The sequence below is a fragment of the Crinia signifera genome, chromosome 9 (assembly GCF_055691185.1).
Source record: "Crinia signifera chromosome 9, ASM5569118v1, whole genome shotgun sequence".
NCBI lineage: Eukaryota > Metazoa > Chordata > Amphibia > Anura > Myobatrachidae > Crinia > Crinia signifera.
The window spans coordinates 141,208,092-141,231,523 of NC_139225.1; positions in this window are offsets into that span (position 1 = coordinate 141,208,092).

Here is a 23,432-nt window from a genome sequence, read left to right on the forward strand (position 1 = left end):
ATGTCAAATGTTGGATTTAAATCCTAACTATCCCAATTGATTTTCTATGTACAAACCTTCTGACATATGAGAGACCTCAGAGTGGTCTGTATAACTATTATGAACAGTTCATTCACCTATTGCTCTTACCCCTGATGAAATACAAAGGGCGAAACTCGTGCTACTTCTCTTATCCAATTAAATGGATAAGAACCTGGTTGCAGGATAGGAAACAGACAGTAAACTTGAGAATTGGTCAAGAGCATGGCAACTACAGTTTAATGCTAAAAAATGCAAAATTATGCACTTGGAACTCAAAAACCCAAAGGTTCAATATAGTATCAAGGGTACTATAATGGAAACTACTGAGGAGGAAAGAGTCACTATTTCAAGTGACTTAAAGGCAGGAAAGCAATGTAGAAAGCAATGAGGAAGGCTAGTCAGATGCTTAGTTGCATAGGGAGAGAAAAAAAAATGTAATAATGCCACTGTATAGGTCATTGGTACGGCCTCATCTGGAATACTGTGTCCAGTTCTGGATGCCATATTTTCAGAAGGATATAAATACATTACAGAAGGGCAACCAAAATGGTGCATGGCCATCACAAAACGTACCAGGATAGACTAAAAGATCTTAACATGTATAGTTTGAGAAGGGAAAGGGGGGACATGATAGAAATCTTCAAATATATCAAGGGTTTTAACATAGTATAGGAGGGAAATTTTCTTCAAAGGAAAAGAAGTAATAGAACACGAGGACATGAACTGAAACTGGAGGGAGGTAGGTTCAGGGGAAATGTTAGAAAGAATTACTTCACAGAAAGGGTAGTGGATAAGTGGAATAGCCTCCCATCAGAGGTGGTAGAGGCTAAGACAGTAGAACAATTTAAACATGCTTGGGATAGGCATATGAATATCCTTACAAAGAAATAAAGATCAAAAAGGGTTGAGATTACCTGAAGGGTAAAAAAAGGGGCAGACTAGATGGGCCAAATGGTTCTTATCTGCCGTCACATTCTATGTTTCTATGTTACGGTTGGGTTCGCGCATCAGTGTTTCTGCGCATGTGCAAACCCTAGAAGCGAACGGCTGGCCGGGCCAATGGCTGCGGGGAGGGAGGGCTGGGGCATGCAGAGGGCGGCAGCAGGGGGGGGGGGGGGGGGGCTCAGTGTTTTATGAGAGCCCCCATAATAAAGCTGGGCCTTCCCCTGTAGCAGCAGGTGTGGTGATCGCATGCACAAAACTGACACTGCGCAGCTGCCGATTCCTGATAACTGAGAACCTGTGGGCAGATACAAATATGCAGTAAGGACTCCTACGTACAACATACTAACAATGCCATTATTATAGAGTCACCTGGTTACATAAGAATAAACTATGTTGTCATGACCAATTCTTCAGATATGTCAGTCTGACAATTGCTGTGATTAATCAGACAAGGAACTGCACCAGCACAGAGGAAGACTCAGTGACACGACACTAGCGAGCTCCTGGCTTTTACCTTCATAGAAAGGTATTAATACAGGTGACAGGAGCCGCACAGGTGCCTATGTCCAATAATCACACAGACAATACACTAGATTAAGGTATCTCCTCTGTAAAAGGTTTCTAAAGCTTAGTATAAAGACACATGAGTGAGTGGATGGATGGCAGAGTATGTTGGTGGGTGGGAGGGTGAGCAAGTGTATGGGTGGGTGGGTGAGTAAGTGGATGAGCGAGTGAGTTTGGGTGCTGAGGGTAGTGGGTGGGTGGGTGGTTGGTGAGGGAAGTGGGTGGGTGGTTGATGAGGGGAGTGGGTGGATGATGAGGGAAGTGGGTGGGTTGTTGATGAGGGTATTAGGTGAGTGGGTGGATGGTTGGGGAGTGGATGAGTGAATGAGTGGGAGGAGTAAAAGCCTTGAAAGGATTCAAAATGCATTTAGTTAAAAAAAATTATAACACATTTATGGGGGGGGGGGGGGTTCTTAGAATTTATTGGGGCAGGGGACAATCAGCAGCCAGGCTGTTGATTGCCAGACTGGCCACTCATCACCAATTAGCAGCCTGATACTGTCACGGAGCCTGGGGGTGGCTATGCTTGTGGAGGGGGGGGGCTGAATTTTTACTTTTTTTTTTTTTTATTCTCTCTTTCCTTTCACACACACAGCAGCCTGCATTGATCACACTAATCTGTGCAGGCTGCTACCAACATGGTACTCAAGGGGACATCTATTTTAAAAGTGTATTTTCTTTTTGGCACGGAGACGCCGCCTGTCACCCATCCGCTGTGTCACCCATCTGCACATGCGCCACTGGCGATTCCCCTCGGTAACATGTGAGGGGCTTTTAAACGAAAACACACCCCCTTGCATGCCTTCCCAAATAGAAGTCAGTGACATCAACCGCTCGCCCCAGCAGGCATCCGCCCATCCGCACGCCCAAGCAAACACCCAGCGTTTCCATGGGGACCTCCCTCCCCTCATCCAACAGCTCAGCAAGTGTGTAAATCGCCAAGGTCATTCGATACTGAGGTCTGCACATTTGCCCGTTCCGAATGAATCTTTTCCAATTAAAGTACTTGTGAGTTGGTATTGATTTTAATTTGCAGTGATTTTACACCCATATTTGTCTTTCATAAAACTATGAGTGTGAAAAATTCTATGCCCTAGAATAGTGGCTGCTGAGGGGGGCGGCAAATTAACCTGACCTGTCGGCATAGGTGTGCGCACATTGAGAGTTAGGGGTGCACAGGCACCCCCTAATGCTGTGCCCCACCCTTATGAACACCTCTGCCGCTAACAATACCCTTAACCAAAGACTTGCTTTTTAGAACTGTACTCCATTTAAAGAAGCGCCCATCAATCAACTATATGTGTGTTTGCATTGGTAATTGTACTAGACCATTCTCATATCACTACATACCTGCGTCATCCATATATGTTCATGACTGTATTTGCATGTACTGTTACACAGAGTAATTAGAAGATTAGAACTGAAATAGGCAGGAAATTATGGTGCGGCTGGGAGACTTTTTATATTGTAGTGAGTGCCAATAGATGATGGAAGACCGGCCTGGGTGGAGCTATGCACACTCCTTTGACAGTGCACCCCCTAATAAAATGTGCTGCGCACGCCTATGCCTGTCGGGCATCCTCGGCACAAGCAGCTGGAGCTCGGCACAGCACACACTATAGTGTATAAGTGTATCGCGTCCACACGGTTCCTCTCTGTGATCTGCACACTGTATAATATGACTCTATGCCCATGTGGATGGTAAAGTGTGAACTTAATAAGGGCTGTCAGTGCCTATTATGACCATAAAGATAAACTCTAGCCATATGTTTTGGGTATATGTAAAGTGGCCACAATGCTTAGTCCAGATGTAACATTTTTTTTTTCCTATGGAAATCAGGACTTATAAATACGGACGTATCCAAGAAGGAGAAACAGGGGTGGTTGTCCTGGATCCCCCATACTTTCCCCCTGAATAGTGGCGGATTAGCCACGTGGTCTTGAAATCTGAGCACAGCATGATTTAGCTGTGTCTCTGATTTTCCCGCTACACGGCTGTTGTAAGCGCCACCCGCTAAGGTGCTGCTGGAGTCACTGTCAGCCTCTTGCAGGATTTCACAGTCATGGCCGCTGGGATATCTGTGATGTCAGGAGCTAAAAGTGAGGTAGCTCAGCTCCCTCCTCAGTGGTGGCGGCAATGTGTGATTGGCTGGCAGCAGGCTTTGTGTTGTGTGCCATCAGCAATGTGTGACTGGCTAGCAGCGGGCTTTGTGCTGTGTGGCATCAGCAATGTGTGACTGGCTGGCAGCGGGCTTTGTGCTGTGTGGCATCGGCAATGTATTATTGGCTGGCAGCAGGCTTTGCGCTGTGTGCCATCAGCAATATGTGGCTGGCTGGCAGCAGGCATCCAGAAATATCAGTTATTGTGAATTATTCATAAACAATTCTGTAATTCTTTATATTATGTAAGATATATGGACATTTTGTAAAGTGTGATTTGCATTTTGAGTTTCAAAAAAATACTATGGGTGAAATGTAATAGAATGAAAGATTCAGAAAGTGAGAGATTTGGTAAGAAATATCCAGGTTTTTTTTTAGCGGCAATCATTTACACTGCATAACCAGTTAGATTGTTGCAGTGTAAACGATTGCCTCTTTTAAAAAAACGGGTGCCTGACAGTTTCCTGGCACTCTGGGTCCCGACGGCCATGAGGGAGAATTGAATAGGTGGCGAGCACAACGAGCCCGCAAGGGGCTTTGTTGCACTTGCCACGCTGTTTGAGTCGGGCCAATGACAGTTGGGATCTCTGATTACAAAACCCTCCCATGATGAGGCTGCTGCTGTCCTCCATGGGCCTGAGAAGCATGTAATGAACTCCACCAATCAGAGCTCAGCACAAGCCTCTCAGCCTCTGACCTCTTCTGCAGTCTCATGGGACTTAGTCAACTCCCAGTAATGCACTGCACACTTGTGACCTTAAACTGGCCCTGCTTAGAAAAAGGCATCAATACCAACTTAAAGTTACAAGTTATAAGATTTGGAGTAACTTTAGAACCTTATATTCATTTCTGAAATGATTTAAATGATTTCTTCCTGTTTACAGGACAAGTTATAGGAATTAAGCATGACGACAGGTTCTGTATAGTTAAATAAGGAACATAAGATTAGCATGTACTGTACTCATGGCTCGATGAAGTTGTTACTATGAAACTCAAGTTTATTTTGGCAATTGCACACCATTTCTAACCGTTCTGACCAGATCACTTAGAAATCGAGCACTGATCGCTCCGTGTGTATTGCCCCAGGCGACGGCGATGCGTGGTCCCGCGTGTCGCTATCGCCAGCAGGGAAAACCAGTGCTTGCACTTTCTTTCTTGCTAGATCACAGGGTTTTGCCTATAAATTATAGGCAAATCCCCGCTCAGCACGGGTCCCTCAGCACACAGCATTGCAATATGTGCTGAGCGATCATGCTTAAGCCTGACACTCAGCACAGAGGCAGCAGTCGCCCTGTGCATATGGGGCTTTAGCTTTGTGTGGAGTGTTATACCTCCTTCTATGGATTTGTAGTATACTGAAATAATTCTGCTTTTTTCCCCCCCCCACAGCCACTACAGTTGATGGACAGAGTTCTAGCTCATCGTTATCATCACTCGCTGCTCTTGTCCAAGAGCTACTAAATAACTTGACACAATTGGTAAAACAATTGCTAGACAGTATAAAACCCACATCAGCACCAACTATTACAACGCCAACAACATATTCTACTTATAGTACTAGCAAAACAGTGACAGCAACCACTTTAACAAGTCAGTCAATAACTGCAACCAATGCTACAACCTTTTCCAGCACTGAGACCACTAAAGCATTAACCTCTACCAACACAAAAGTTACTTCTTTAAACACTGGTTCTAGCATCAATTCTATATCAACTGCAGCAGTGTCAATACCCACTTCTAGAACCAATTCTGAATCATCCCTCACCAGAAATCGAATCGATTCTACTATAACTGGCTTAAGTATTGGCGCTACATCCAACCACTTACTACCTTCGACCAATATCCAGTCTACTCAAACTTCACCTAGTAGCATTAATTCACCTTCCAGTGTTGATATCAGAAGCGCACCACCAACAACTAACTCAGTAGTTTCTTCTAATACTGGACATAATATCCAATTGACATCCAATATGAGATCACATTCCACGGTTGATATCATTAGTCTGCAATCTTCCGCTAGCACAGAAGCTTCTCCTCATTCTGAAACAAACAGCCAAAAAACATCTTCCCACAGTATCACATCATTTTCTTCCACTGGTGTCAGTGTACAGCCTCCTTTATCCAGCAGAACAGCTTTACCCAATACTGGACCAAATACTGAATCAACATTAGCCATGATATCATCTTCCAGTATAGGAATCGGAAGTCAGCCACATCTGACCAATACAGCACAGTTTCCTTCTAGTGAACCAAATATTCCATCAAGTTCAACAAGTAGCATAAAGTCATCCCCCATAGTTAGCATCAGTAGTCATCTAACATCACCCAACACCGCAGCTTTTTATAGCAATGAGCCACAAAGCCAATCAACGTTCACCATGATATCCCATTCTACTATTGGTATCAGCAGTCAGCGACCTTCACCAAATTCAGCAGCTTATCCCAGCACTGGACCAAATATCCAGTCATCTTCACCCGGGAGCCTACATTTACTTTCAACTCTTGGTATCAATAGTCAGCAACCATCAACCAACACAATAGTTTCTTCTAATACTGGAATAAATTCTCAATCAACTACCACCACTAGCATTCCATCATCTACTACTGCTGGGAGTCAACAACCATCAACCAACACATTAATTTCTCCTAATACTGGAATAAATACTCAATCTACTACCACCACTAGCATTCCATCATCTACTACTGCTGGTAGTCAACAACCATCAACCAACACATTAATTTCTCCTAATACTGGAATAAATACTCAATCTACTACCACCACTAGCGTTCCATTATCTACTACTGCTGGTAGTCAACAACCATCAACCAACACAATAGTTTCTCCTAATACTGGAATAAATAATCAATCTACTACCGCCACTAGCGTAATATCATCCACTGATAGCAGTAATAAGCCATCTACTATTGCCTCACCTTTTACCACTTCCAGAGCAAACATTTCCTCCACAACTGCCAGCACAAATCCAAATACCACAGTTAATAATGGCAGTCAAAAACCATCAACCAACACATCACCAGCTTCTGCTACTCAGACAACTATTCAATCAACATCCACTAGTAGCACAGCATCAACTTCTGCAACAACCAGAATTAGCACATCTTCTATTAATGTAACCAATGGTCAAAATGCATCAACCGCCTCAACAACATCCACCTCCCCCAGTACTACAGGAACTCAGACTACAAAGTTAACAACTTGTGAGTATAATTCTGAATGTAAAAATAAGATAAATAGCAAATAAATATAATCTACAATATTGAACCACTATTGTTTGCTTCTTCACAGCGTCCTCATCAATTGCAGTCCACCCAACCTGGTCAGTCATCGTTATTTCTCTGGCACTCGGACTTAGTCTTCAAGGTGAGCCTCTTCTTCTACTTTATGTCCTTGTATGAATGGACTAAACTTTTCCTTGCAATTAAATGAATGCATCTATTACTTACTGAAATCTGCTTCTCCAAAATCTAAATGAAGTTTACAGATGTGTCCTGCTCTTCATACACTATGGCTTAAGTTGTTCCAAAAATACCCGACTTTGCCCGCCAGGTCTCAGGTGACCAGTGGTGGCTACAGAGGACAGCAGTATAGTTTAAGATTTGCTATCTAGGATTCACTCCCAGGTGGTGAGGTTTCCCTATATAATTTTTTTGACTGCTCTGCAGCCACTCCCCCCCCCCACCCCCTGGAGTCGCCACTGGAGGTAAGTCATTGCTATTACAACAGGTTAAAATGCACAAGGTCAACATTGACAAAATTACGACACAAGCAATCGATCAATGTGGCAATGGGTCTGATTTATTTCTGATCGCTGGGCTGCAAATCTTCAGAGCCCAGGGATCAGGGGAATCGGGACATCTGTCAGAATGAACTTAGGTCTACAGTCATTAGGTCGACCCCACTAGGTCGACTGGCAGGAAGGTCGACCTGACTTAAGGTCGACATGGGCCAAGGTCGACATGACTTAAGGTCGAATTTGCATAAAGGTCGACATGAGGAAGGTAGACTGGTCATAAGGTCGACATGGGTTTTTCACTGTTTTTTTATCCGAATTTCGACACAGTCGACATGGACACAGTTGGCAATGAGAATCGGACCCTCGCTGCGCTCGGCACACTATTTTATTCTCCCACCACGCCCTAGTGGATGGTAGGGCATGAAATACCGCCTGTCGGCACATGTCGGCTCAAAAAACAGTGAAAAACCCATGTCGACATTATGACCAGTCGACCTTCCTCATGTCGACCTTTATGCAAATTCGACCTTAAGTCATGTCGACCTTGGCCCATGTCGACCTTAAGTCAGGTCGACCTTTCTGAAAGTCGACCTAGTGGGGTCGACCTAATGACTGTAGACCTAAGTTCATTCTAATAGATGACCGCATCCTGGATCAGGTGAATACCGCCCCGCCAGTGTAGATCCCCATCCCTGTGCATGGCCAGTAATTCTATCATTACGAAGGCGGTGGGGAGATCGCAACCGCTGTTGACATCAAGCCTCCCTCCCAACAGCCGGGTGCCGACTGCATTTTCTGGGACATTCCCGGAAAATGCCAGCGTGCCGCCCAGAAACGCTTGCCGCCTGTCAACTATATATTATGACAAGCCATCGCTGGCTTCATTTTTACAGATGGTTCGGGCATGTGCACTGCGTACCATGCGCATGTGCGGTCCTTCGATAATCGGCAGGACTGCAAATTCTCAGCCCTGCGAAAGTGTCTGAATTAGGCCCAATGAACAGGTAGATGCATGAAAAAGTCGACATGGATTTTTGGTGACCGTTTTCGCTAATTGGGGTCATGTATGCTCATCTGTCCACAAAAAAAACTGAAAATTTGCATTGACCTTTTCATGTGTCGATCTTTTCCTCATCAACCATGTCGATACCAAATGCTTGTTTCCGTTCTCCAGAACTTTCCTAAATCATTCCTGAAACTACATGGGGATTGACAAAGAGCATTGTGTTCTTATTGTTTTATTCAACTACCTCGTTCATTATATTACCTGATATCCTCTAAAACTTTTTATTTTTTTCATTTTAGAGTTATTATGGCTTAAGAAGATTTCCACATCTTAATTAGCTTTCAATGGCTACAATATACTGCACAATGACTGACGCCACCCAGAATCCTTTGCTATCAACACACCTGTCTAGTTTTGGAGGAGTGTGACCATTGTCTAGTGACTTTCTGTGTACCACAATTCTGTGTTTTGTCTTTTTCATCTGTAAGCTGCAGCTAGGATAACCAGTGATAAGTGTCCCCATGTAATGACATTGGTGTCACCGGAGGTTATTCTCAGGTGATTATACCTTCAGTTGTTACAGTGCATCGGAACATTCGTGTACTTTGCTCCATATACTTGGCATGCACTGAGAGAGTACTATATTGGCACAGGCATAGTAATCAAGCAAAAACACATGTCACTAAGAAAAAAATGTAAACATTAATGCAACAGTTATCATCTGTAAAACCCTAAACCAGTGCAGTTTGGCTCATTCAGAAATGTTGTTCCTTGCACGCTGTTTTTATGAGAGTTTCTCCCACACTCATTGGGGTAAACATCTGTAAATAAACTTCACTGCTGCTGTAGGACGATGCACATGGTAATCTAGGGCGAATGTTCGCAGCAATGAACTCAATAAAATTAATTTTGAAAACATCTCCACGACTACTACCAGTCTAGAAAATAGGAAATACTGTAATAAAACTTTGTCTTAGTGTTTTGGCCCTGGCTGCTTATATTTTGCACTTTACAAGATCTTTAAGCTGTGTCTTCTACTAGTTCCTTCCCAGCTACAGTAATGCACGGTCATATTGATATAATTATATAGCCAGAAAAACAGTGAACTGATTTCTTCATAACTGTGCATATTTTCTTTTATGTGTAACAGTGACACCTGCTGGTGAAAGCATGCATGACTGAATATTTATTTTAATCTTTTCTCTTTCCTCTTGTTACCAGAAAGAATCGATCAAACATCATTCTTCTAGCATACACTATTTGTTGTGACAACGAATTGTATTAATGTGTATGCATATAATAATTTTATTGAGCGTTATAAAAAATCTAATCAGAATTTGTTCATTGTCATTGTTTGCATTCTCCACACTGTCCTGGGGGGTTGAATAAGTTGAAGTAAATGTGACAACCTATAGAAAATAGAGCGCAAGATGGTGTGATAATGAAGCTGTATAGCGAAAGCACTCACTGGCTCTGAGCTTCTCCATTAGGCCTTTATTTCAGCAGGATGACCACAGATTGGTCACCATTACACCGTAATCAGGCATGTCCAAACGATGGCCCTCCAGCTGTTGTGAAACTACACATCCCAGCATGTCTTGCCACAGTTTTAACATTCGCTAATAGCAAAACTGTAGCAAGGCATGATGGGACTTCTAGTTTCACAACAGACTGACTGAGATCTAGTCACAGCTCAGCTTTCCTGACTCATCATCATTATAATTCCCCCCAGAATTATACCTTAGACTCCTCCTCCCCTTTGCAGACTGACAGGCAAATTACACTCCCACCTTTCCTGCAAAAGGGAGCTCTTCACAGCTGCTCTGGTTGATCATTCACATGCTTTCAGCTGCCCCAGGCTGCAGAGAAGAACTGCATGGAAATTAATCCAGCCGATAAATCACACATTTCCTATCCTCCATATGCAGGTTTTTTTCTGGGCGTAGCACTACTGATTCCTCTGTAGCACACTACCCATACTGCAACACTGACCATACTGACTATAGGTAGGCATTCATCATACAAAGGTATTCAGTACTATAATCATAAGTAATCAGATTGCATATTGATCGAACCAGATTACACTGGCTGGCTGAGGTGCCCAGATTGGAAGGCGATTTGACACTTCAGATATTTGGGTAGATGTTTGAAGCAGTGGTGGAAGAGGAGAAGTGAGCCAAATAAGTGGCCCATTGCAGCCAATCAGCACTGAAGTAACATCTATAATTTGCATGGTATAATATTATACAGAGCAGCTGATTGGTTGCCATGGGCCACTTCTACACCGGCTCCCTTATCACTGCTTCATACATCTACCCCATTACTTGGTTACGAGATGCGTTGTATGGTTGGAATAAGGAGAGGAGATCATTGAAACTGTAGGGAGAGACAAACATGGTGCGTATTAAGCAGGTGATACAACATTTGAGATGGTAACAGAATGGTTTAACCTGGGAGAATAAAGTGGCTAAAACCAAGGATATTAATTTAATGTAAAAAAATGATTGCGTATTTATTTCATACAATCTACAACAATCGTGTAATTTATGTCATTTTATATATGCGATAATAAAGGTTATTGATCTATGGAGTTGATTCGATGTGTGATGTTTTGTGGGGATACAGATACAGAATACATTAGCTGAGGCATGATGGGAAATAATGTGAGAAATGTGTCATGATATGAATTCGTATCATATGGAATTAAAGAAAGATATTTCATAACCCAAAAAATCTGCTGCTATATTTAAAATAAATGGTCTTATATTAGACACCTATCTATATAAAAGGCTAACTACTCCTACTGACCACTAGAGGCCACTGGACAAACCAAATGTATTCCTTTGTGTGTCATAACAGAAAGTAAATGCAATTATGCAGGGACACTGATCTGATTCCAACTTGCTGCATATGGAGAGAGCGAGATGTGAAAACAGAGATTGGACGTAGGAGCAGATAGGGACTGGAAATGGGGTGTGGAGTTTGTGGGCAAAAACTGTCACAGCTCAAAGTGAAAGTAAAAACTGTCACAGCTCAAAGTGAAAGTTCATGCAGAAGCTGTCATTTTGATGTCATTATAACTAGTTTTGGATAGATTGCTACTATTTTTCTAATGCCTTTTGGGTGACAGACAAAATGTAAAATGCCTAGGTAAAAGGCACTGAGGCCAAGCTACTTATCACTGCTTTCACCATGTATTGTGGCAATGAGGAATCTCATTTTCGGAGCTCTTTACGGAGTCCTCTTCGGAGTCCATTCCAGGGCATCAGCTCCAGTAAGAGGCAGTTCTGGAAATTAGTTTAAAAGCAAAGTAATAACTATGAATTCACGGCTATTTCTGATGCTGCGCAAGTGCTAACATACGGTCACACATGCCCATCGTCATTTTGCAAAGCAGGAAGTGAAGTAGAAAGCCGGAGAGGGATCACACGATCCCTCTCCTGTGGGAATACCTTTATGGGCACAAAGCAAATAATATCTTCATTATCCAATGGGGCATAGCTTTTTTCTGGGCTTGAAAAATAGACCAGGCCTTTTGCAGGCACTAGTTTAGTGCACCGAGGGCCGTGTTATGGAATGCAGTATGGCCGACAGCAGCGCTCCGTCACTGTCAGCATTGGCAAGTGTGTATGCAGTTGCCATTGCTGGCTCCACTTGCAGGCGGTACACATGGTGTAGTGTGTACTCAGCTTTACTGTTTATTGTCCTGATACCTACCAATGGTCATTTCTGCGTGCGTAAAGGGGGCTCAAGTAATTTTGCAACAATGTAAACATTGTGTTACAGTATCAGTAGATGGGACGCAGTTGAAATCCCGGCGGTTGGAATCCTGACTGCTGAAATCCCGGCACTTTGTCCATCTATGGGTGTCCATGACAGAATAAATTAGTGTGCCAAGCGTAGCGAGGCACCGGGTCAGCTGCATGGCGAGCGCAGCGAGCCGGCAAGGGGGGGGGGGGTGATCCGGGATTTGGTGGTCGGGTTTACGGCATCAGGGATTTTGACCACCGGGATTTCATACTTATCCCCAGATATTTCCATGGATAGATAACATCTTCCTAGTGTCACCTCCGAGGAGAAAAGAGATAAAGCGAATAAAATATACACATAATTTTTTAACCATATTGTTACCCTTAAACTCTATTTGTTTCTGATTTCTGTGTAAGGATATTGTTATTCCTATCCAAATTTATATTGATCTACTGTATTTGCCTCTACCACCTCTGATGGGAGGCTATTCCACTTATCCATGACCCTTTCTGTAAAGTAATTTTTTCTTAGATTTCCCCTGAATCTTCCTCCCCCTAGTGTCAGGGCATGTCCTCGTGTTCTGTTGCTGCTCTTCCTGTGCAGAATGTCTCCCACCTGTACCTTGTTAAAACCCTTGATATATTTGAAAGTTTCTATCATGTCATTTTAGTTGCCCTTCTTTATACAGTCTCTAATGTGTTTATATCCTTCTGGAGATATAGCCTCCAGAACTGAACACAGTACTCTAGATGAAGTTGTACCAATGACCTATACAACTCAAACTCAATATTTCCAAAATGTAATTACTTATATTCCCACCAACCAAGAACAGTTACCATCCTGATATCTCCATAACTGTTGACAACTCGACAATCTACCCTACCTCACAAGCTCGTTTCCTAGGGGTCATCCTCGACTCTGAACTGTCTTTTCTTCCCCACATTCAATCTGTCACCAAATCATGTTACATGCATCTAAAAAACATATCCACACACAAAACACTACTAAATCTCTTATCCATGCACTCATTATATCCCGTTAGTCTCATAACTGGTCTTTCCAAGAACAGACTCTCACCACTGCAATCCATTCTAAATGCTGCTTCTAGGCTGATCTTCCTTGCAAAACGCTCATTGTCTGCTGATCCGCTCTGCCAGTCCCTTCATTGGTTGCACGTTTCTTACCATATTCAATATAAAACCCTTCTACTAGCATATAAAGCTATTGACTATACTGACAATACTGCACCAACATATATCTCTTTCACGAAATATCTCCCATTTCGACCACTCTGCTCTGCACAAGATCTTCGTCTCTCTTCTGCACGGATCACTAGCTCCCATTCACTATTACAGGACTTTCATCGGGCTGCTCCCATCCTATGGAATGCCCTTCCACGCACAATAAGACTCTCCACTAGCCTCCAAACTTTCAAGTGTTCCCTGAAAACTCACCTCTTCAGGCAAGCTTATTATGTTTAAGTTCCACACGTATAACCCTCTGAGGCACTTATGTATTATATTGCTTCCCTTCTGGACTTGCAACTTGGTGGGACTGCTATGCTATTACTGGTGCCTGTCCTTCTGTTTCCCTCCTATGTCCCTATAGATTGTAAGCTTGCCTCCAAGTCTGTCTGTTGTTACTCAGTTTATTTATCTCAGTCTACTTTTGTAAAGCGCTATATAAGACACTGTAATGGAATCTGCTGCGCTATATAAGACACTGTAACGGAATCTGCTGCGCTATATAAGACGCTGTAACGGAATCTGCTGCGCTATATAAGACACTGTAACGGAATCTGCTGCGCTATATAAGACACTGTAACGGAATCTGCTGCGCTATATAAGACACTGTAACGGAATCTGCTGCGCTATATAAGACACTGTAATGGAATCTGCTGGGCTATATAAGACACTGTAACGGAATCTGCTGCGCTATATAAGACACTGTAACGGAATCTGCTGCGCTATATAAGAGGCTGTAACAGAATCTGCTGCGCTATATAAGACACTGTAACGGAATCTGCTGCGCTATATAAGACACTGTAACGGAATCTTCTGCGCTATATAAGACACTGTAATGGAATCTGCTGCGCTATATAAGACACTAACGGAATCTGCTGTGCTATATAAGACGCTGTAACAGAATCTGCTGCGCTATATAAGAAACTGTAACGGAATCTGCTGCGCTATATAAGACACTGTAACGGATCTGCTGTGCTATATAAGACACTGTAACGGAATCTGCTGCGCTATATAAGACACTGTAACGGAATCTGCTGCGCTATATAAGAGGCTGTAACAGAATCTGCTGCGCTATATAAGACACTGTAACGGAATCTGCTGCGCTATATAAGACACTGTAACGGAATCTTCTGCGCTATATAAGACACTGTAATGGAATCTGCTGCGCTATATAAGACACTAACGGAATCTGCTGTGCTATATAAGACGCTGTAACAGAATCTGCTGCGCTATATAAGAAACTGTAACGGAATCTGCTGCGCTATATAAGACACTGTAACGGATCTGCTGCGCTATATAAGACACTGTAACGGAATCAGCTGTGCTATATAAGACACTGTAACGGAATCTGCTGCACTATATAAGACACTGTAGCAGAATATGCTGCGCTATATAAGACACTGTAACAGAATCTGCTGCGCTATATAAGACACTGTAACGGAATCTGCTGCGCTATATAAGACGCTGTAACGGAATGTGCTGCTCTATATAAGAAACTGTTAATAATTTTTTTTTTCTTTCTTCTGCTGATATCTCTCCCTATGCAACCAATCATCTGACTTGCCTTCTTCATTGCTTTGTTACATTGCCTACCTGCCTTTAAGTCCCCCGAAATAGTGACACTTAGATCCCTCTCTTCCTCAGTAGTTTCCATTATAGTGCCATTTATACTATATTTAGTCTTTGGATTTTTGATACCAAAGTGCAGGATTTAGATTTTTTTTGCATTAAACTGTAGTTGCCATGCTCTTGACCATTCCTATAATCTACCTAGATCATAAGCCATTTTTTTTTACCCCTTCTGGTGTGTCTACCCTGTTGCATACTGTACCTTTGTGCCATCTGCAAATGGCATAAAATACTTCTCGTGCAGTACCATTTGCAATGTCACCAATAAAGATATTAAAAAGCATTAGTTCTATAGTTAAGGGAAAGAACTTATAGATCTAATCGAATAAAGAGTCAGACTATTTTTAACCAGCTATTTTTTTTTATCTCGTAAGATAATGTTATATGCAAATACATATGCTTTATTTAGCAAGTCAGAAATCTTACAGGAAATAAATAATTCTTAGTCTAGTGCACAGCTGGTTAATTCACACAAGAAATGATCTGAGGCCACACAACATGAACACATTTATCTACACAAAAATTACACAAAATTCTAAATGTAATCAGACTTTTGCCAAAGTCTGCTTCAAAAATATTTTTCATACATTGTCTCATAGAGTTTTGGAGCTCAATTGCACAGTAATCTTCCAGAAACTAAAGGACATTTTTATGTAACACATATTCTGGAAAGTATTTTCTCTTAAAATATAATTATTAGTTAACTTTTGGAAAAAATGTAAAATTCAAGGCACGGCGCCCCCTCGACTATTCAGAAACGACGAGACCTACAACCCATTACCAAAATCCTTCGACAACACAAGATTCGCTACAGATGGGGATTTCCCTTCATGCTTCAAGTTTCAGCTAACAACTCCGTGCACAACGTCAAATCCCTATCACAAGGACAAACCCTACTGGCAAAACTGGATCTCCTTCCATCTCCCTCTACTGGGACCGACATGAGATCGTCACCTCTGGAACCACAGCGACTGTCCCCTCCATCTCCGGAATGGTCGAGGGTTTCCCGCCACAGAACCGAAAACAGTGAGCCCAACTGAACTTTCCGGTTCCACTTAAGTAGGACTGTATCCATATGGGCTCACTGTTTGAGCCTATAGCAACGACCTTCGTTGGGTGAGATGCACTCCAGTCGTTTATTCTAATTACCTGTTTTCATACTGTTTTGAATTAGGGTTGAATGTATAGCTACGTAACGATTTACTGCATGTTATTACAGTTAGTATAGATTTCTAATGCTAGGGGATCCCCTGGGTCCCGGCGGTCTTAATTCTGCCCGTATCTCGCACTCCCCTCATGCTCCCTTTAGAAATGTTTAGATTATATGCTAAGATGTTCTTGTTAGTAGCGGTCCCTGATAGGGATCCTCTTTTACAGGGTTCTTGCCCGCCCGGGCATTCTCTCTCTCTCTATCAGACACTTTTTTCTTTCCTTTGCTCTCATCTTGGTGGCTACCATTTCCCCTTCATCTCTTTTCTTCTCCCCCCCTTGGGACGGCCCCCACCTTCACCCCCTCCCCTCCCTAATGGTAATTTAGATTCCCTTCTAACTTGCTCAGTGACAACCCACCATGGCACTTAAACTACTGTCAATAAATGTCAATGGTTTGAATTCCCCCAAGAAACGAGCGGTCCTTCTGGGAGCTTGTAAGCGTGAGGACGCAGCTATTGTGTTCCTACAAGAAACGCACCTTTCTGGCACTCACTCCCAATTAAAGGGCCGTTTATACACCCAGACCTTTTTTGCGTCTGCGGATTGCAAAAAGAGGGGAGTTGCTATCTTAGTTCGCAAAGATGTGCCTTTTGTTCCGCTTAAAACAATTGCCGACCCAGATGGGAGGTTTGTTGTGGTGATCGGAACTATACGCTCATTAACCGTGTCCTTAGTCTCCCTGTACGCTCCCAATCAGGACCAGTCTCAATTTTTTGACTCCTTTTTCAAGCGCCTAAACAGATCTGCACAGGGACAAATAATTATGGGAGGGGACTTTAATACTATCATTGACCCTCTCTTAGATAGATCCTCCCCGCCCCCCCATTCCTCAGTGTCAGCCGCTCCCAGGGCATCTCGCACTCTCATTGCAGCTTTAAAACTTTATGGTCTGTGTGATTCCTGGCGGCTGAGGCATCCACACTCTAAAGATTACACTCATTTTTCAGCCCCCCACCAACATTATTCCAGAATAGACATGCTTCATATCTCTTCCTCCTTAATCCCTTGTGTGAAGGAGGCAGGCATAACCCCATTTTCATGGACGGATCACGCAGGGACATACATACACATAAACCTTTACGAAAGTCCCCCCAGGGCTTACATATGGCGGCTAGACGACTCCCTACTTGTACACCCCTCCTCTGTAGCAGAGGTCAAACTAGCTATCACCAATTACTTCAAAGAGAACTCCTCCACAGCCCTCTCCTCGAGCACGATATGGGAAGCTCATAAGGCGACGATCAGAGGCATGCTAATATCCAAAACCTCCTCCATTCGTAAGAAATGGGCGACGCAGATAAACTCCTTAGAATCTCAAATTACCTCATTATTAGACCAGCATAAACTCAGGCCCACCCCTGCGCTGCTGGTACAGATAGACGCTCTGAGGGGCCAATTAAACGCGCTTCTATCTCACCATGCCGCCAACACCCTTAAAAAATTGCAACAACGCTTTTATGACAAGGCAGATAAGATTGACTCACTCCTAGCCAACAAGTTGCGTCGTCAACAAGCTATGAGGGCCATAGACAAAATACATTACCCAAAGTTGGACTCACTTACCCACGACCCCCAAGAAATTGCGGAGGAATTCCGCGAATTCTATAGTTCTCTTTACAATTTAAACGAGGCACCTTGCACACCTGACCCCGAAAATATTGCATTGGCCTCCTATCTGGCTGACACCCCTCTACCCACTCTCTCAGAATCACATCTTACTACACTGAATGCGAAAATAACAGAAGAGGAGATCGTGGCTGCAATCCGGTCGATGCGATCCCAAGCTGCCCCGGGTCCTGACGGTTTCTCTGCCCAATATTATAAGCTCTTTGCGAAGGAACTGGCTCCTTTTTTAGCATTACTATTAAATGACATCCTGGGGGGTGCTTCCTTTGCCCCCGAGGCCACCCGGGCGGATATAGTGTTGATTCCGAAGCCGGACAGGGACCCGACCAGATGTGCATATTATAGACCAATATCACTATTAAATGTGGACTTGAAGATCTATGCTAAGATTTTGGCCAATCGACTCGCCTCTCTTCTCCCACTCCTGGTGCACCCAGACCAAGTTGGTTTTATCCCTGGCCGCCAGGCGTCGGATAACATGAGACGAGCGATAGACCTCATTCATATTATCCAGAAGCAAAAGTGTCCCTCTCTGGTCCTGGCGTTGGACGCGGAGAAAGCTTTCGACCGTATATCTTGGTCCTTTACTTTTGCAGTCCTAGATAGGATGGGCTTCACTGGAGCCTTCCTCGAAGGTATTAAAGCACTTTATCGTGTGCCGTCTGCTCGGGTCTCTGTCAATGGCACAGTGTCTGGTCACTTCGGGATATCGAATGGTACCCGCCAGGGATGCCCCCTCTCCCCCCTCATCTTCGCCCTTGTTATGGAGCCCTTGGCAGCGAGGATCCGCAGCAATACCTCCATCCATGGCATAAGCTCTGGCACTTCAGAGCATAAAATCACACTCTATGCGGATGATGTGCTTCTGACCCTAGCAGACCCAATCAACTCCATTCCCCCTCTCCTTTCTGAAATACAGCAATATTCTTCTCACTCTGGTTATAAAATCAATGTGGAGAAGACCGAGGTTCTTGACTTCCATATCCCGGGGTCTGTTAGGCCAAGGTTGGCAGACCTGCTCCCATGCAGTTGGGGTAGAAGGAGGATCAAGTACCTCGGTATATACCTGACTCACCATCACCACCAACTTTTCCAGGCTAATTTCCCCCGTTTATTAAACAATATTAAGGCTGATCTGACCCTATGGTCCTCCTATTTCATTTCTTGGATAGGTAAAATCAACTCAGTTAAGATGACCGTCCTACCGCGCCTTCTTTATTTATTCCAAACTTTACCAATATACATTCCTCTCAATGTCTTTAAATCGTTACAACAACAGACCTCCCAGTTCATATGGGACAAAAAGCGCCCCCGAATAAGGCTAAAACTACTCCAATGTCCCTCCAACCAAGGTGGTCTGGGGATCCCAGACTTCCGGAGATATTACCATGCCACCAGGTTATCCCAGATTGTCCAATGGTGCAATCCTTGGGGAACACAGAATGTGTGGGTGAACATCGAGGCAAACGACCTGGGGCTTTCTACCCTCTCTTCCTTATTATGGTTACCTAAGCCCAAACGCCCTCGTATAGCTAGATCCCACCCGGTAGTCTCCCATGCCCTAACTGTTTGGGACAGGGTTAATAAGAACTATAAGCTCGCCCCACTTCCTTCCCCACTAATCCCATTGTTTCATAATCCAGATTTCCCCCCTGGTTTAGGCCGGTCCTCCCTTTCAAGCTGGCTAAAAGACAATATCTACTATTTGAATGATATCACAACTGACGCAAACTTCCCTCAATTTTTTGAGGTCCGGGGGGACACGGCAATCCCAAACGCGGATTTTTTTTGTTTCCTGCAGATAAGGCACTTCCATGCTAAAATTACACCTACGCTCACATCCAGACCCCTCACATCGTTTGAATATATCTGCTGGAGACGAGATTCATCCAAGGGCCTAATCTCCATAATTTACTCCCTTCTAGACGCTGGACCGGCTTCCTCACGGGCTCCGCACGAAATAGCTTGGGAAAGAGACCTAGGTCTCTCTCTGGATGATGAGGACTGGGAGGAAATACGGGACAATGCATCCTCCAGCTCCCTCTGTGTTAGAATCAAAGAAAACGTTTACAAGCTTCTCTATCGCTGGTACTATGTTCCAACTAGATTACATAGGATGTTTCCTGACACTTCGGATAGGTGCTGGAGGGGCTGTCCCGCAGAGGGCAACTTCCTCCATATCTGGTGGACATGCCCAAAAGTTGCCAGCGTCTGGAGGGAAGTAGTGGCCTTAATCTCGAACATGATGGGTGTAGCTGTCCCCTTGGAACCGAGATACTTCCTTCTCCCATTAAAACCACCTATGCTAACGCACCACCAGCATAAATTACATCGACACATCTCCTCAGCTATGACCTGCCAATTAGCGGCTAACTGGAAAAAGCCCTCTCCCGCCCCATTACAAGCAGTACTAGCCCGCGTATGGTACACATACAAAATGGAATACATGACTTCGATCATTCGCCACTCCTCTAAGTCCTTCACCATGGCTGGCCTCTCAGAATTCTCCCTCTCCCTTCAACTCCTGATCCCAGAGGCCGTCCTCCCCCCCCCCCCCCTTTTTTTTTTTTTCCCTCCTCCCTGTTTCCCCTCCCTTTAATTCTCTCTTATTTGCCTCTTTTACGGCTCAATATATTGTGATTTGTTGTTTACACACCTCCCTTGCCGGGGCACCCCGCCACCCTGCCCTTGCGAGGTCTTCTTTCACTCTTTCCTCCTGTCTTTTCTTTCTACTTTCTCTCTCTCTATTTTTCCATATATACATGAAAAATACCTTTGTTGGACCACGTCACTCATGTAATGTAGACCTGACTTTTGCTCATATCTCTTGTACTGATTTTTGTCTCCATACCTGATAATGTACCTTATGGTTGCGTTCCAACTAATAAAATGAGTTTAAAAAAAAAAAATTCAAGGCACGGCTATGGGAACCAGGTTTGCTCGTAATTATGCTTATATTCAAAGGTTTTTTTCATGTGTTAATATGGGATAACTGCCCTTACCCCATGCAATGTTTAGTCTGTGCTGCAGTACATGGGCAACATCTGCCACCGGCCTTAACTAATACTTTATATCTTGAAATTAAATGGATATATTATGTCAGCCGAAATTTTGAGCTCACTCTAATATATACTTAGTTTTTAATCATAATCAGAAAAGTAAGTAAAGACATCTAAATACTATATTTTATTGTCAGCTAGTTACCAGCCTGTCAAAGTGATAGAACAACAGAGCATTAACCACTTTGGTTTCCAAGAAATTTTGCAGGCTGAGTTGTGCTGCAGGAGTGGGCTCTCCCAGAAAATGTCCAGGCGATAAGTAGATGTGCGCCAGTGGTGCCACCAGCTGTGCACCACTGATGCCCCAACTCTAGGGGCACAGCACCCCCTGCATGGTTCTCCCCCTGCCACTCACCAGTCACAAGCCTGGTGATCGTACTTTGTATCGCCAAGCTCCCCTTCCCCGCCGCCATTCCCTCCAGTGAGCAGGCCCTGCTTAGGAAAGTCCAGGGCTGCTGGGGATCGTTCGGGAGTTCGGGTGCCCGAACACATAAATGCCTGAGTGCGCCCCCGAGTTGCACCCAAACCCCCCCCCCCCCCCTTAAGATGCCCCAAACCTTCTTTGGCTGCTGCATACACTTGAATTCCCTCCTCCACTATTATGTTAAGTCTTTTTATTATACAGAATTGGGGGATACGTTGTTTTTTTCACCATAAAAATTTGTTTAAACTTTTTGATTTTGTACTGTAAATTGTGCTTGTCTGATACAGTTCCTTGTAGATGCAGTACACAGGGCTGGGTCTCCGTGACATATTAACCTATTGTGCTTCCTCCAGGCAATGAGAGAGATTATCATCAGATCATTATAACTCCTCTTTATAATAAGCATCACACAGCTGCTGGCTACTAATAAGGCTGTTACCTGTAATCCGCAGAGAAACCTTTTTTGATGCTTTTTAAAGTAAAATAGGCATCACCTGCGCCATGACCGAACTAAGGCTTCAGAGGTTCCTGTGCAAATAACTTGTTGGGGACCATATACATAGGACTATCAAAGTTATATACATTTTAAGGACAACACCAGAATAATGCATAAATACTTCCAGATAGCGGTGGCTCCTAGTTACTCTTATGGTGTGTACACACTTGTACAATCACCCTGCGATTGTGACTATATAGTCAGAATCGCATTGGTATCGCACGCAGATTGCATGCAGATCACAAGGGTTTTAACCCTTGCGATCCCGATGCGCGCCGCCCCTCTCCCCCTAGCCCTCCCACCCACCTTCCCAAGTGAAGTTAAAACCCCCCTTACCCCTCCGAATGCCGCCACTGCCGCCGCCACCGCATTCAGGGTCCCGAGGCGCATATCTTCTCCCGGCTCCGTCTCCTCCTGCAGTTCTATAATGACCATCAGAAAATGGCTGCCCCCTAACAGCAGATATTTTTTAAGGATGCTAGAGGAGGCCCGCGCCTCCTCTAGCATCCCAAAAAACAGTCTGCTGTTAGGAGGCAGACATTTTCTGATAGTTATTTTTCAGTAGACGTGAACTGCAGGAGGAGACAGAGCCAGGACAAGATCTGCGCTGCGGCCGGGACCCTGAATGCGGCGGGGGCATGCGGAGGGGTAAGGGGTGTGTGTAAATTTACTTGGGTGGGTGGGCTAGTAACTATAGTCCCGCAGATCGGCGCCCACAGTCCCTCAGCGCCTCCCCGCCACCGCGGGGGCTGCGGGGCTATAGTTACGCCACTGGTCTTGGTTGCCTTGACTAGATAGTGCAGATCTGCACTATATAGTCAAAATTGTATGCCATCGCATGCATGCCATGCGATGCGATGCAATCTGATCGCATCGGGGATCGCATCGCACGGCACATCTCATGTGTGTACACACCATTAGTTGTGGCTCTGCTGAAACCCCTGTGCCCAAAGAGGAGATAGCCAGCCAGGGGCGGGCTGGGCCGGGGGGCAGGGTGCCATCTGCCCCCCAGGCCGCTCTGGCAGGTGTGCTCCGGGCCGTGGCCGTGTCCGAGGCCACCTTACTGTTTTTTTTTTCACTGCCGGCGGCCATGTTCCTGTGGTCTTTTAAATGATGTCTACAGCCACAGGAACATGGCCGCCGGCCTCCACGGCTACGTGGAGGAGGGCCCCGGCAGCCTGTTCCCTGAATCCCTGTTATCCCCGGCGGCAGTAGCAGACGCTGGGTGGGGACGTCATGACGATGACGCCTCCCACCCACGCGTCTGCAGAGAATGGAGGAAGACAGGCAGGCCGCAGTACAAGTCGTGGGGGCCGCTTCAGGAGGCTGCAGAGAGGGGAATTGAAATTCGTGGAGCCGCAGCAGGACAGGAGGAGCCTGAGGGATAAAAGACAGTAAGTTAACATTAAACACCTAAAACGATATATCTGCTGTTTCATGTATATTAATAATAATGCAATGACACCACAGGCTGCTCCCCCTGTATCATAATTTGTGTCATGGCATTACTATTAATAATAGTAATGCCATGACACAAATTA